Below are 13,582 nucleotides of genomic sequence, written 5' to 3'. Positions count from 1 at the left end.
AGATTTATATTTAACATTTATATTTAGATTTAACATTTATATTTAAGATTTAGATTTAGATTTAGATTTAACATTTAGATTTAAGATTTAGATTTAGATTTAACATTTAGATTTAACATTTAGATTTAGATTTAGATTTAACATTTAGATTTAACATTTAGATTTAGATTTAAATTTAACATTTACATTTAAATTTAGATTTAGCATTTAGATTTAACATTTAACATTTAACATTTAGATTTAGATTTAGCATTTAGATTTAAATATTTAAAATATCTCTAAGTTGACAAATATTCTTGTAAATGTGCATAAAAGTGACTCTCAAAAATTCACACCAGTTTTTTAAACATTGTTTGAAGCTAAATGTGGCAAAATGTTGCTGTTATTTTCAGCATGAGCCGCTTTACAAACGGCACCCCATAGAATAAGGGGTAATCACGCTACACTAAAACACGTACATAAAACAGTAAATAAGGCATAACACACACGAAACAACCCCAAAGTTCTCCAAAGTTCTCAAAGTTATAGCACATGTGAACGTTTTGTTTTAATTAGTAACATCACATCAGAAGACTTTACTGCGGCTAATGACATGACAGAAAAGATGCGTTTAGCCATGCAACTTCCACAAGCCTTGCGATAGCTTTCCGTCAAATTTAGGTGAACTTGTGCAAAGTTAATACAGAAATAATACAGTGGATAACGTAGTGGTGATACCGACTTAAAAGCAATATCCGATCATCTGACATTCCACTAGCATAAATGCTAACTATATCAGAAGAAAAGTTAACCTAACTTGACAATGACGGCAAACACCGTAAGGCTTATACAGCGTATAAACTACGGTACTTTTAAACGTTTAGATTACAGAACTGTGCATGCCTCCGATCCTAATTTCCCGTTATCTAACGTTAACGTTACAGTAAGGTAAGGAGCGTTACCACAACTTTGACAGCAACATCCTACGTCTAACATCTAAACATGACCACAAAATAAATGATGAAAAATGCACCATGTAAATAAACACGAACATTCAATTAGTACAATTGAGCAAATATGAGAGAAAATGCATGCTTACCTGCAGTGTTGGGGAGTAACGGAATACATGTACCGGCATTACGTATTCAGGATACAAATTATGAGTAACTGTATTCCGTTACAGTTACAATTTAAATAGCTGGTATTTAGAATACAGTTACATTCTTGAAATCAATGGATTACATGACGATACTTCTGTTTCACGAGTTTACCGTAAATCCTCTAATATTGGCCTGTATTCCATTAGCGGCCGGGTCTTCAACATTGGCCGGTCTCGCTGTCAGCGGAGGTAAATAAAGGTCGGTCTCTAATAGTGGCCGGGGCTATTATTAGAACCATCTCGGCAGGTCAGGGTTTCGGCGGCACGGTGTGGGAGGATCCCCTCAGCGGGACCTCTCCCTGGCGTCGGCCGGCCCCCGCCGGGCGCATTTCCTCCGCGGCGGTGCGCCGCCTAGTGCTCGGGGCGAAGGTGGCTCGTCGGCTCCGGCCACGAGCTTTACAGCGACCCCCCGCATCTCACCTCACCGCTTCCCTGGGGTCGTGGAATCAGTGCTCACTGCGCCCTCTCTCCGTGCGGGGAGGGACGGGTCCCACTCGCTCCCGGCGCTCATTTGTTGTTAATGTTCTGTATGCATACCATGTTATGGTAACTGTACGGTACCCTAGTATTTTATAGGTTCAAATAGACACAAAATCTTGTTTTTATTAATTCTACTCGTAGTTCGTTTTGCTCAAATAGAAATTAAGGCCTGCCTCTAATTCTGGCCTCCTTCCAATAAAGGCCTGGGCCGCTATGCGCTTGAGTCAAATAAAGGCCCGGGCCTGTATTAGAGGAAATACGGTATTCACTTTCTAAATAAATTAACTCAACGATCCATGCATTTCCCAGAAGCCTCAATATGAAAACGAAAAAAAGCTGCGTGATCAGTCACAATGGAGTCGGGAAAGGAGCTAGCAGAGGTAGAGCTAGAACCGGCACAACAGGACAAGAATGTGTTTTCATCGTGAAAATTCAAAGATCATTTCACCTTCAAGAAAGAAAAGGGACGCAATATAACAGAACAGAAGAACACACCAGAATAGGCCTGTTTAGTAAGCAGAATTTGATGGTCGCATTCCTACACTTATAAAATGCAATTCAATGTGGAAGTAATCCAAGTATTCAGAATACGTTATTTAGATTGAGTAATGTAACGGAATACGTTACAAATTACATTTTTGGGCATGTATTCTGTATTCTGTAACGGAATACATTTTGAAAGTATCCTTCCCAACACTGCTTACCTGATGGACTCAGAAATGAGATGTGTGTGGTGCAGTTGGTCTACCACATCGGTCTCCCGGTCAACTACAATTCTATGACTTTTCAATCATATTTCCCGGTCAACTATAAATCAATGGTTTTTCAACAATCCGGTTCCCGGTCAACCCTATATCGATGTTTTTTCAACATCTGTGTCATCACCAGGTGCGTATAAGGGCGCCGCCCCCGCCCCCACCCCGGGAGGGGGGGAGGGGGGCGTATAAGCCTAACTATAGATCAACATTGTTCCAATGCCACTGTAATCAACATTACATTGGTCAGGCATTCATCAGTATTGCAATGGTGATTCAACATTTATTTAGTGTTGAAATTTCAATGTCAACCATTCTGATGATTTTGATGGAAAAACAATATATTTTCAATGTCACCTTGCTGTCTGGGTAGGAAAAAGTAGTATACTTGAAGTTTATTTTATTAAAAATACTTGACTATAAGTATAAGTATAGTAAGTATACTACAGACCATGTACTTGTAGTGTACTAGAAAGTATACTAATTTAATACTTCTTCCGGCTAAATTGGAACGTTTTAAGTATATAAAAGTATACTTTAAGTTTACTTATAAACGTATACTTTAAGTATACTTTTATAAACTAAAATGTAGACTAGAAGTACACTACCAGTACACTAGCAGTATATAGATGAGTGTACTTGTGGTATACTAGAAAGTATACTAATTTAATACTAATTCTGGCTAAATTGGAACGTTTAAAGTATACTTGAAGTATACTTTTATAAACTAAAATGTAGACTAGAAGTATATGCCTAGTACACTAGCAGTATATAGATGAGTGTACTTGTGGTATACTTAGAGTATACTTTTATAAACTAAAACATGGACTAGAAGTATATAACTAGTACACTAGTAGCATATTGAAGAGTGTACTTGTGGTATACTTAAAGTATACTTTTATAAACTAAAATGTGGATTAGAAGTATATACCTAGTACACTAGTAGTATATAGATGAGTGTACTTGTTGTATACTTGAAAGTGTACTTTTGTAAACTTAAAATGACCTTAAAAAGTATAAAGCATACTTTTATAAACTTAAAAATGTTCCAATTTAGTCCGAAGAAGTATTAAATTAGTTTACTTTCTAGTACACTACAAGTACATGGTCTGTAGTATACTTTCTATACGTATACTTATACTCAAGCATACTTAATAAAATGAACTTCAAGTATACTAGTTTTTGCTAAGGGTAAGTATGAACTTAGAATTACTGAAACTGAAAAACACAATTTTTTGGTATTTTACTTGTCATTATACTACAAGTATACTTGTAAGTTTGCTTAGCATATCACTTGTAGCATACTATTTATATACTTGAAATATACTTCTTCTAGCATTCTCTAAGTATTCTTAAAGTTAACCCATACTGTGTGTACACTAGACTGCAATGTATTTACAAAATCACAAGACAGAATGTTGAGAACAAGTTTGATATATTTATAGAACATTTTATAACATACCATACAGTGTATTTAGAAATACCTGCTTAAAGATGTGCATCTCAAAAACAAAGAGCTTCTATAAAATCAAGTCCTTCTTTGCTGAAAAATTAAAAAGTTCACATTTACATGTAAAAATGAGAACCAAAGTCCTTCCTTGTCAAAAGACAAAGGTAAAAGAAAAGTGTACATCTTTGGAACCAAAAATAATAAATACCTTGACAGAAACAAAAACGTTACTTTTATAACTTCTTTTCAGCTACTTGCTTGGCATAGCTTATACTGTTGCATTTCTATCTTCTGATTGGTCTCACATCTTGCATGGTGATGTCAGGGAACTTGGCCTGGACATGGACTGTGAGGGAAAAAACACAAAACATTACTTCAGTGTTGTTTCTATTCACTATCCACAATTAACACAATTGTTAAAGAGGCATGAAGGATGGTTTATCAGGTGCATGTCTGAACTTAAATGCAATCAGGAAAAAAAAACTCTATAGAGGGAATGCACATACAGTTGCAATCAAAATTATTCAACCCCCACTGCAAATAAGGTTTATTTGCAAAATGTACAAATTAGCAAAGGTTTGCAATAAACAAATCAAGCAAGAGCAACTTAGATAGCTCAACACAACTAATATTACAAGTGGTTTCTCCAAATTCAACACAAAATGCCACTTTTAATGACCACTGCAGTGTCAGAATTATTCAACCCCCTGAATAGAATTCCTCATGAGAGTACATATTTGGAAATCAGGTGTGATTTGAAGCTCCCCTGATGCAACCAATCAAGGTCTTTATTATTTGCATCAGGTGTGCTTGAGCTAGAACACCTCAAATACCTAGACTGTTGATGGTGATGTTGTATTGCATGTTGGAAATATGGCTAAGTCAAGAGAATTGTCCAAAAAATTCAGAGAAGAGATTATTGACTTACATAAACAAGGAAAAGGTTATAAAAAGATAGCAAGGGCACTGAATGTTCCTAGAGATACAGTTGGAAGCATAGTTCGCAAGTTTAAAGTGAAAGGAACAGTGGCTACACTACCTGGACGTGGCAGAAAGAAGAAGTTATCAATGGCTGCTACCAGAGTCCTGAGGAGGCAGGTGGTTAAAAATCCTCGACTGACTGCGAAAGACCTGCAGCAAGACTTGGTGGCAGCAGGGACTGAGGTTTCAGTGTCCACAGTAAGGCGCACACTAAATGTTGAAGGGCTCCATGCCCGAATTCCAAGACGTACACCACTACTGACCCAAAGGCACAAGAAAAGTCGGCTCCAATTTGCTCAACACTATATTGAAAAGCCAAAAAGGTTTTGGGATTCTGTTCTGTGGACCGATGAAACAAAACTGGAACTTTTCGGGCCTATGGATCAGCGGTATGTCTGGAGGAGGAAGAATGAAGCATATGCAGAAAAGAACACCCTGCCTACAGTGAAGCATGGTGGTGGCTCAGTGATGCTCTGGGGCTGTTTTGCTTCCTCTGGCACTGGAAACCTGCAGCGTGTAGAGGGCAAGATGGATTCAATCAAGTATCAGGAAATCCTGGGAGAAAATGTCATGCTGTCTGTGAGGAAGCTGAAGCTTGGACGTCATTGGACCTTCCAACAGGACAATGATCCCAAGCATACCTCGAAGTCCACCAAGGCTTGGTTTCAGAAGAAGTCCTGGAAGATATTAGAGTGGCCATCACAGTCGCCTGACTTGAACCCCATTGAAAATCTGGGGTGGGATTTGAAAAAGGCGGTTGCAGCACGCAAACCCAAGAACATTAGTGAACTGGAGGCCTTTGCCTATGAGGAATGGGCTAAGATTCCCCAGGAACGCTGCCAGAAGCTGGTGTCTGGCTATGCATCACGTTTGCAGCAGGTCATAACAGCAAAAGGGTGCTCTACTAAGTATTAAAGTTGCTTATCATTAAGGGGTTGAATAATTTTGACAATGCAGTGGTCATTAAAAATGATATTTTTGTGTTGAATTTGGAGAAACCACTTGTAATATTAGTTGTGTTGAGCTATCTAAGTTGCTCTTGCTTCATTTGTTTATTGCAAACAGGTACTAATTTGTGCATTTTGCCAATAAACCTTATTTGCAGTGGGGGTTGAATAATTTTGATTGCAACTGTACATCACACCCCAATCAGCTAGACCAGGGATGGGCAACTTAAATGATGGAGGGGGCCCCAATTTTTCATCGACACTACCAGAGGGCCAACTAGGGCCGCACACTTAACCATATATGATAAAACTGCCATTTTAAATATGTTTGTGTGTGTGTGTGTGTGTGTGTGTGTGTGTGTGTGTGTATATATACATACATACATACATATATGTATATATACATGTGTATATATGTATGTGTGTGTGTGTTTATTGAACCAAACAAAAATAACCACTTAGTTATGTTTTTTTAGTGCAAAAGGCTCATGAGAATAAAACTTACAAATCACCATCCTCTTCAAGGATGTCAGAAACCTGCAGAACATTAGACAAACATTAATTGCAAGAACTAATTTGTGATTTTTTTACACTAAGAAAGAGTTGAACATTTTCCCTGTATACCCACTCTACCTCACCACTACCAGCAGTGGCCACTGGTAAAAGTTGCTGTTGTTTGTGTACTTTTGATTTAAGGTCCGCTATGATAGCAGCCCTTGCAGCTTCAGTATACTTCTGGTATTTATCTTTGTGCAACGTGTTGTAGTGGCAACTTAAACTGAAATCTTTCATGGCAGATAACGTCTCTAAGCAGACTACGCACATAGGTTTGCTTTTAAATTCCTCTCTCCTCCGCTCTTAGCCATGGCTCAATGTCTCTTCTTCACTGGTGGAGAAGACCCGGTGGAAGGGTGTACGAGGCGGCGTCTGCATAGAGGCCATCTAGTGGCCAACTGTGTCGTTACAAATGATTCAGTGCCGCAGAGGACACATTTTTATAATTATCAAAAATTAATCTAAAGGCCACTTCGTGTGAGGTCGCGGGCCGTGTGCGGCCTCCGGGCCACCAGTTGCCCGGCCATCCCTGATCTAGACTGAATATGACAGAGTGGTAACTGATGGAAAACAATGGGCAGCATGCCGGCGGTGACGTCACGTGCAAACAACTGGGCTATGACAAAGTGACAGATTAAATCAATGCTATCAAGGTAACTAGGAAGAAATAAAATGCAACAACTTACCACCAAACATTAAAACCTTTGCTGGGAAAAAGGCTGGACCGTCTGACTTTTCTCTGCCTTTAATGTCCCACTTCACCTCCATGTCGTTTTCTCCTTCTTTCCTTGTTGAGAACGGGACCGTTGGTTTTTCTTTGGAGAACAAGATCGTTACCTGCAGCGGTGGACGCCAGTTTGAAATTAGGCTCCCATTGGCTGCCAGGTAGGGAGGCGGGAACATGGACCGGAAGCGCGACCGTACAGTTTATGTGCGCGACACTGTGACAGCTAGAGCTGAGAAGCTTCTGAATTAGGTCATTAGAGCTAACATGGAGAAACGTCATAGACCTTATAAAAGACATTTGGAGGATTACACAGCAGAGATTCCAAGGACTACCAAGTACAGATGGAAAGTAAAAGTAAGTAACAGATAATGATCATGATGTCTAAGATCAGAACACAGCAGCTAGCTTGCTGCTTACAGTGCAGCAGAGCTTTATGTTCAACACAGTTGGTAGAATATTCCATTCCATTACTTTCCACAGGCTGCTGGTGATGTGAGGTCAGCTCCAAGATTATCATGTGTCTAGCTTTATATTAAATGACCGTTTCCAGTTGCATATTTATGTTGAACTGGTTTGATATGTAAGAAAAATCATCATCAGTTGAAAATGTCAGACTAAAATGTAATGTTTTATTTTAGTTTATTTGGGGACTATATAAATTACTGGTTGCATTAATTTGTAATACATTTAGTTGAGCAACTTTGATTAAATTCATCAATTTGTAGCCTAGTTTTGAATATATATATATATATATATATATATTGTAGAAATATTTATAGTAATTTAAGGCGAAATGTTGAATCTGGTTTTATTTTCAAAGGTAATTGCTACCCATGCACTATGGACAGTCTCATTTGGAGGTATCTTCCCAAAAAATGTTGGGATGATTTTATGTTAAAAATGCACTCAGTATACCCATGGGGAATGAAATGACTTGAGTAATTATTAGTGCCGAGTGCCTATGACACGAGGCCACTCCTCCCATAGCAAGCTATGGGAGGAGTGGCCTCGTGCCATAGGCACGAGGCCACTATTGATCTTCTGCGTGTTTCTTTGCAGTTTTATTTTTTTTACTTATTATTCATTTTCCGCCCTTTTTCGCCGATTAATGCGGCCCGAACCGGCGAGAGGACCCCAACACATGATATATCAAAACGTGTGTTGTGATCCCGAATCCCGTGCTATTACTTTTATAAGGGATTGACGAGTTTTTCGCGAATTTATTCGCGAAAAACCGCAGAAAATTTCCCATTGAAATGAATGGAGAAGCCCGAAAAAAAAAAAAAATCAACAGACATTTTCAACAATCAACTGCTCTGGCATACTTTCACCGAGAGACTCCATTTAAATTTTAAAACGTAGGTACTCTTGCCTTCTCTTCAGCGATTCACTTCACTTATCGACTCCTTTTACCGTTTTTAAACTATGAAGCCTCAGAGTTGTGTAGGTTTTTACTCAAATTTCAGGGTTTATAATGGGTGTGTATTGCGCGGAATGTTTGTGCCAGAGTGGATGACATCATCAGCTAGAGTGAGGAGGAGAGAAGAAAATTAGGCAAAAAATAAAACAGAAACTGCTCCCGTGGCCACAAATTTCACACCTCAGATATAATTTATACATAGAAACGTAGGAAAATTTGTCTTCTCGCTCAAATTCGTCTGCTAAAGCTGTAAAGTCTTATAGTTTTGGCGTGAGACGCAAAGATGCGCCAGCAACTCCCATCCACAGCTTCATAGACTGCCATGTTAAATTTCTGGAGCAAAGCAGAAGCAATCCTTTCTTTGAATCGCTCTTTATAGCTCACATTTCTTCATTTTGCCCAAAAACTGCATATCTAGACGTTCAGGAAAGACTCAAGATGCCCAAAGTGAAGTCGGTTCAATGATTGGAAACACGGTTTGGCCACAAGGCCTTCCTGTTCGAGGAGGTTCGTTTCAGCATTTTCTCTCCCTCTAGCCATCTTCTAACTGAAATTCAAACTGGTAACCGCGACAACAAGGCCCCAATGGGTATACACACGCTCACACGCAGCAGAAGAGGAGGGTCTCCACAGAAAGAGGCGGGAAACTTCCAACTGACATAAGTAACTGGTATGTGGGGCAGCCATTTTGGCTTTTGGCACCTAAGTTGAACAATGACAGGTGTCTGTCTGTCATTGGCTAGCGCGTCATGTTAATTGCTAACATTAGCGGCTAATGCTACTTTTTAGTGGCAAGAAATTGGTGGTAGCATTAGTGGCAGCATTAGCATGTTAGCGAATAGCATATTAGCAATTAGCATGTTCGCAATTAGCATGTATTTAATTTTTAGTGGCTTAAAAGACATGCTAACACTAAACCAATGTTAAAATTAGTGGCTAGCGGGTCATGTTAATTGCTACCATTAGCGGCTAATGCTAATTTTTAGTGGTAGAAATTGGTGGTAGCATTAGTGGCACCATTAGCATGTTAGCGAATAGCTAGCCACTAATTTCTTGCCACTAAAAATTAAAGACATGCATTAACCTAATGCTAACATTAGGCAGCCATTTTAGTAGTTCTTAGCACTTAATTTGAACATGCGTGTGTAAAATGACAGACAGAGAAAGCAGAGCAGCTAGCGCGTCAGCGCTAGCCACTATTTAAGCTCCGAGTGGAAAACAGGATCTGCCAAAACATTAAAACCCCCCAAACCATCCCTGTCTCCCTTGGTGCTGTCACACATCTGCTGGGCCTCTTAGCTATAGCTCTTCTCATTGACTGAATGACAACTTCTCAGTCATGTTTGACCTTTTCCTTTATTTTAAACACAAATTATATCTGGCTGCTTTGCTGAAACTCCTGACACAGCATCCCTGACCCGTTTCCTTCATCTTATTAGGTCAGTGAATAGCTAAACTGCTAACAGACGCTAACGACTAGCCGTCCAGCATAGCGCATGTATGTTAGCGAGCTAGCGGAGCTAACGGAGCTAGCTAGCCGCTACCTTAACGCCGCGGACTCAACCGCGGAGTTAGCCTCGAGCTAACCGCTAGCTAACCGCTAGCTAACCGGGATTTAACCGCGGACCCGCGGGAGTTAAACACGAATTAGCCGCGGCAGTTAGCCGTGAGCTAACGCGGAGGCTAGTGGGGTTAGCCGCCGGCTAATTCGCCGCGTTGCTCGCGGGAGCTTATCACAGTAATAATGTTGAAGTTTTACAATTTAAAGGGAAGATATTTTTAAATGAAACTGTGTCAAACTGAAAAATATATTATTCCACCACATAAAGTAGGAAACATTTATGGCTTGCAACAACATTAATGACAGTATATATATATAATTGGAGTAATTTAATATATGATGTTTTTAATTAAATAAATAATGAGCTGTTGGACACTCATAAGAGTTATATTAAGTATGTTACATAACATTATTTGACAGGTCTATTTGTCTGCATAAAGTATTCCTCCAGCTGATCCAGACAGACTGCAGTGATGTCCAACGTGAGACAAAGAGCTGGACTCACAGGACAATTTGAAGGTCATCACTTCATCGCTGATTCCTTGTTACAGCCTGGATGTGTTAAGTTTAATATTGATGTTTTTCTAACTGTAAGACTGTGCCGTAAACTGTTCAACTATTGCTCAGGTAGGAGTAATGAGTTTTATTGTTAAAATTATTATGATTAACGATCAATTATTACAATTTGCTCGTTCTTTGTCTGGGGATCCTAGTGAGGACAGCCCTCTTAAAGGTGGGGGTGTGACGATCCGTCCCGCTCTCTTCCTTATTTGATGCTGGCTTTCAGGTGGAGCTGGGAGGGGTCTGCTGCCTGTACCTGCCCTTCAGTTTGTAGAAGGCGAAGCATAAAGGACGACCCTTATCAGTGTCTCTCTGTCTCTCAGCCAGACCTACTGCATCCTCCTCATCCTGTTTGGTTTGTTGTACCCTGCATGACATCAAACTCACACCCATCCTGTCAGTAGGAACCAGGCCTTAAATGACTATTTGAGTTGTGCTTTTTGTTATAGCTGCTGCTCATGGTAGTAAAGACATGCTACTTAGTAAAGACATGCTAATTGCTAACATTAGTGGCTAATGCTTTACTACCAAGAGCAGCCAGCGTGCTAGCTGCTCATGGTCGTAAAGACATGCTAATTGCTAACATTAGCAGCTAATGCTTGACTGCATGTAAAGACATGCTAATTGCTAACAATTGTGGCTAATGGTAGAATTAGTGGCTCATGTGTGTAAATATACATGTTAAAAATTACTATTTGAGGTGTGCTTTTTCAATACACAACCCCGGCAACAGCCCACTCGGCACTTCAAAAATTTCCGCGGGAATTTTCTAGTTGACATTCATATTTGAACACCCCACCTTTCCAGGACAGGACAGAACTACAGGACAACACACAAGATGACATGAGTCGGCCTATTTGTTTCCCACAGAGAAGTTAGAGATGATTCAACAGTAGGAGCTCCTCCACACCTAGGCTTTTGGATACTGCCTTTCAACAGGTAAATACACAATGACACAGTTTGTCCAAGTTATTACAGACATCCAATCTTGAAATATGCCAGGACATCTTCTGTTGCCAGGATACATTACCCCATGTATCTGGGTAACTTTCTTATCCTGCTTGATTCAGTTATAAGAATCTTCCCTAAACTGTGCTGTCAGCTCCCCTGGTAGGTATAATCATTACCACATGTCATATGCCATGTCACTGATTTATATAATATTCATCAGAGGGCTTCCAGTGACACCCTCAAAATGTCAACAGTGCACACATGTAGTTTACTGTACATGTAGTTAGAGGTTTGCTGTAATAGTTGAGTGCATTCATACCATCTAACGGACAGTTTATCTTAATTGTGGTACATTTTGACCTATCCTCTAGTCTAACCCAAGTGTAGACGAATGACAACATTGTCAGCACAAGGCAAAGGCTACAGCAAACCACCTGCACAATTTCAGTCATCGTTTTATTAACTACATTGTTCATTCTCTTTCCTTGGTTCACATGTAGAATGATAATAAAGATAACCAAATCAACACAGAAGAACACTGGAACAACACTTCCAACAGTGAAGAAGATGATGATGAAGTCAACACTGGGAACCCTACCACAAGTAAACTGGATGTGAACATTTCAGACTAAAGAAGAGATACAACAGTGCTGTATGCTTCAAAGATGATACGTTTAGTTTAATTAATGACTTGGTTATTTTTAAACAAACGTGTTGACATCAAATTTCTGCTTTTTGTTCATGTGCCAAACTATGTTGTGTGTTAGTTGAGGTACTGAATCAGACAGGCCTGTATGTAAAGATTCACTGTACAAAGTACTTTATATATGAGAATAAAAAAAAATAATAAAAAAAAATGTTAATGCTGTCTGGCCTGACATGATTAAAACTAATGTGTTCTTGTTGAAACAGATGATGATGTGTACTTAACACCATTGCCAAACTCTTATGAAAGGGACTAGAACTTGATCAATAAAGACAAGTCAATGTTTCTGTTGTTGTGTATGTTTTTAAGGTACATAAAGATAATGATAGTGAACACACATACTATTTACTGTAAACTTTTAAAGTCCAGCACTATATGATCTTGAACATGTAAGTTTCTAACAGGGGTAATACCTCAAATTGTGTAGTGGAAAAAAATGTTATTCTCCTAAATTAAATATACGATCAAGTCAATGACTTGATCTTATTCTGTACTTGGACTAAGATATACTAAGTATTAGTACTTTGCGGCAGAAAGTAGTAAAAAGTATACCAAAGTACAAGTATAAGCTTTAGTCTTAAAGTATAAGTGTAAGTCTTAGTATATATATACTTAGACTTAGACTTTTCTTTATACTTTTCAGTATAAGCCAAGTATACTTCACTATACTATTCTTAAGTATATGAAATATAGTATATAAAAAGTAAACTTCAAGTATACTACCTCAATTTTAGTATAAAATAAGTATACTTGTAGTACACTTGAATAAACTTCATTTTGCTAAGGGTATCTTACCGTGAACGAGGATCACAAACACCACCAACGTCTTCATCTTCCTGTCAAAACTCCAAGAACTCATTTGATGTGTTTGAACTCTTCTTCAGATCATGAGACACTTCTGACTTTCCTCCCCTCTCTTCAGCTGCTCCCACTGAAGTGAAAGTGTACAAAAAAAGAAGGAAGAACGAGTTTCTGGACAGCATCCACAACTGTAACTGACTGCTGAAGGTGTCGGTTTGGTTTTTGACGAGGCAGCACGGACGTAATGGGGGGGGGGGGGGGGGGGGGGGGCGACATGTCCCCTGCACTTTTTCAAAAGGCCGTTTTGGTCCCCTGCACTTTTTACCGTCCAAAAACAATGTTACTATAGTAAACAGAGAAAAGTCAAGCACTAGGACCAAGCGGAAAACGGCCGCTCAAGCTGAAGCCTGTTTCTCTTAGTTTAGCCCCGCCCACAAGCTCCTCCATTGGCTCTGCCGTTTCTTGTGTGATTGGCCGTCCCCGCTGTCACTCCACCTTGCTGTCACACCACCGGTCTGCTAGTCTGCGGTCAGGAGTCCTTGTTAACCT

Source organism: Chelon labrosus (assembly GCF_963514085.1).
Source record: "Chelon labrosus genome assembly, chromosome: 1".
NCBI lineage: Eukaryota > Metazoa > Chordata > Actinopteri > Mugiliformes > Mugilidae > Chelon > Chelon labrosus.
This window is presented reverse-complemented; position numbering follows the sequence as displayed.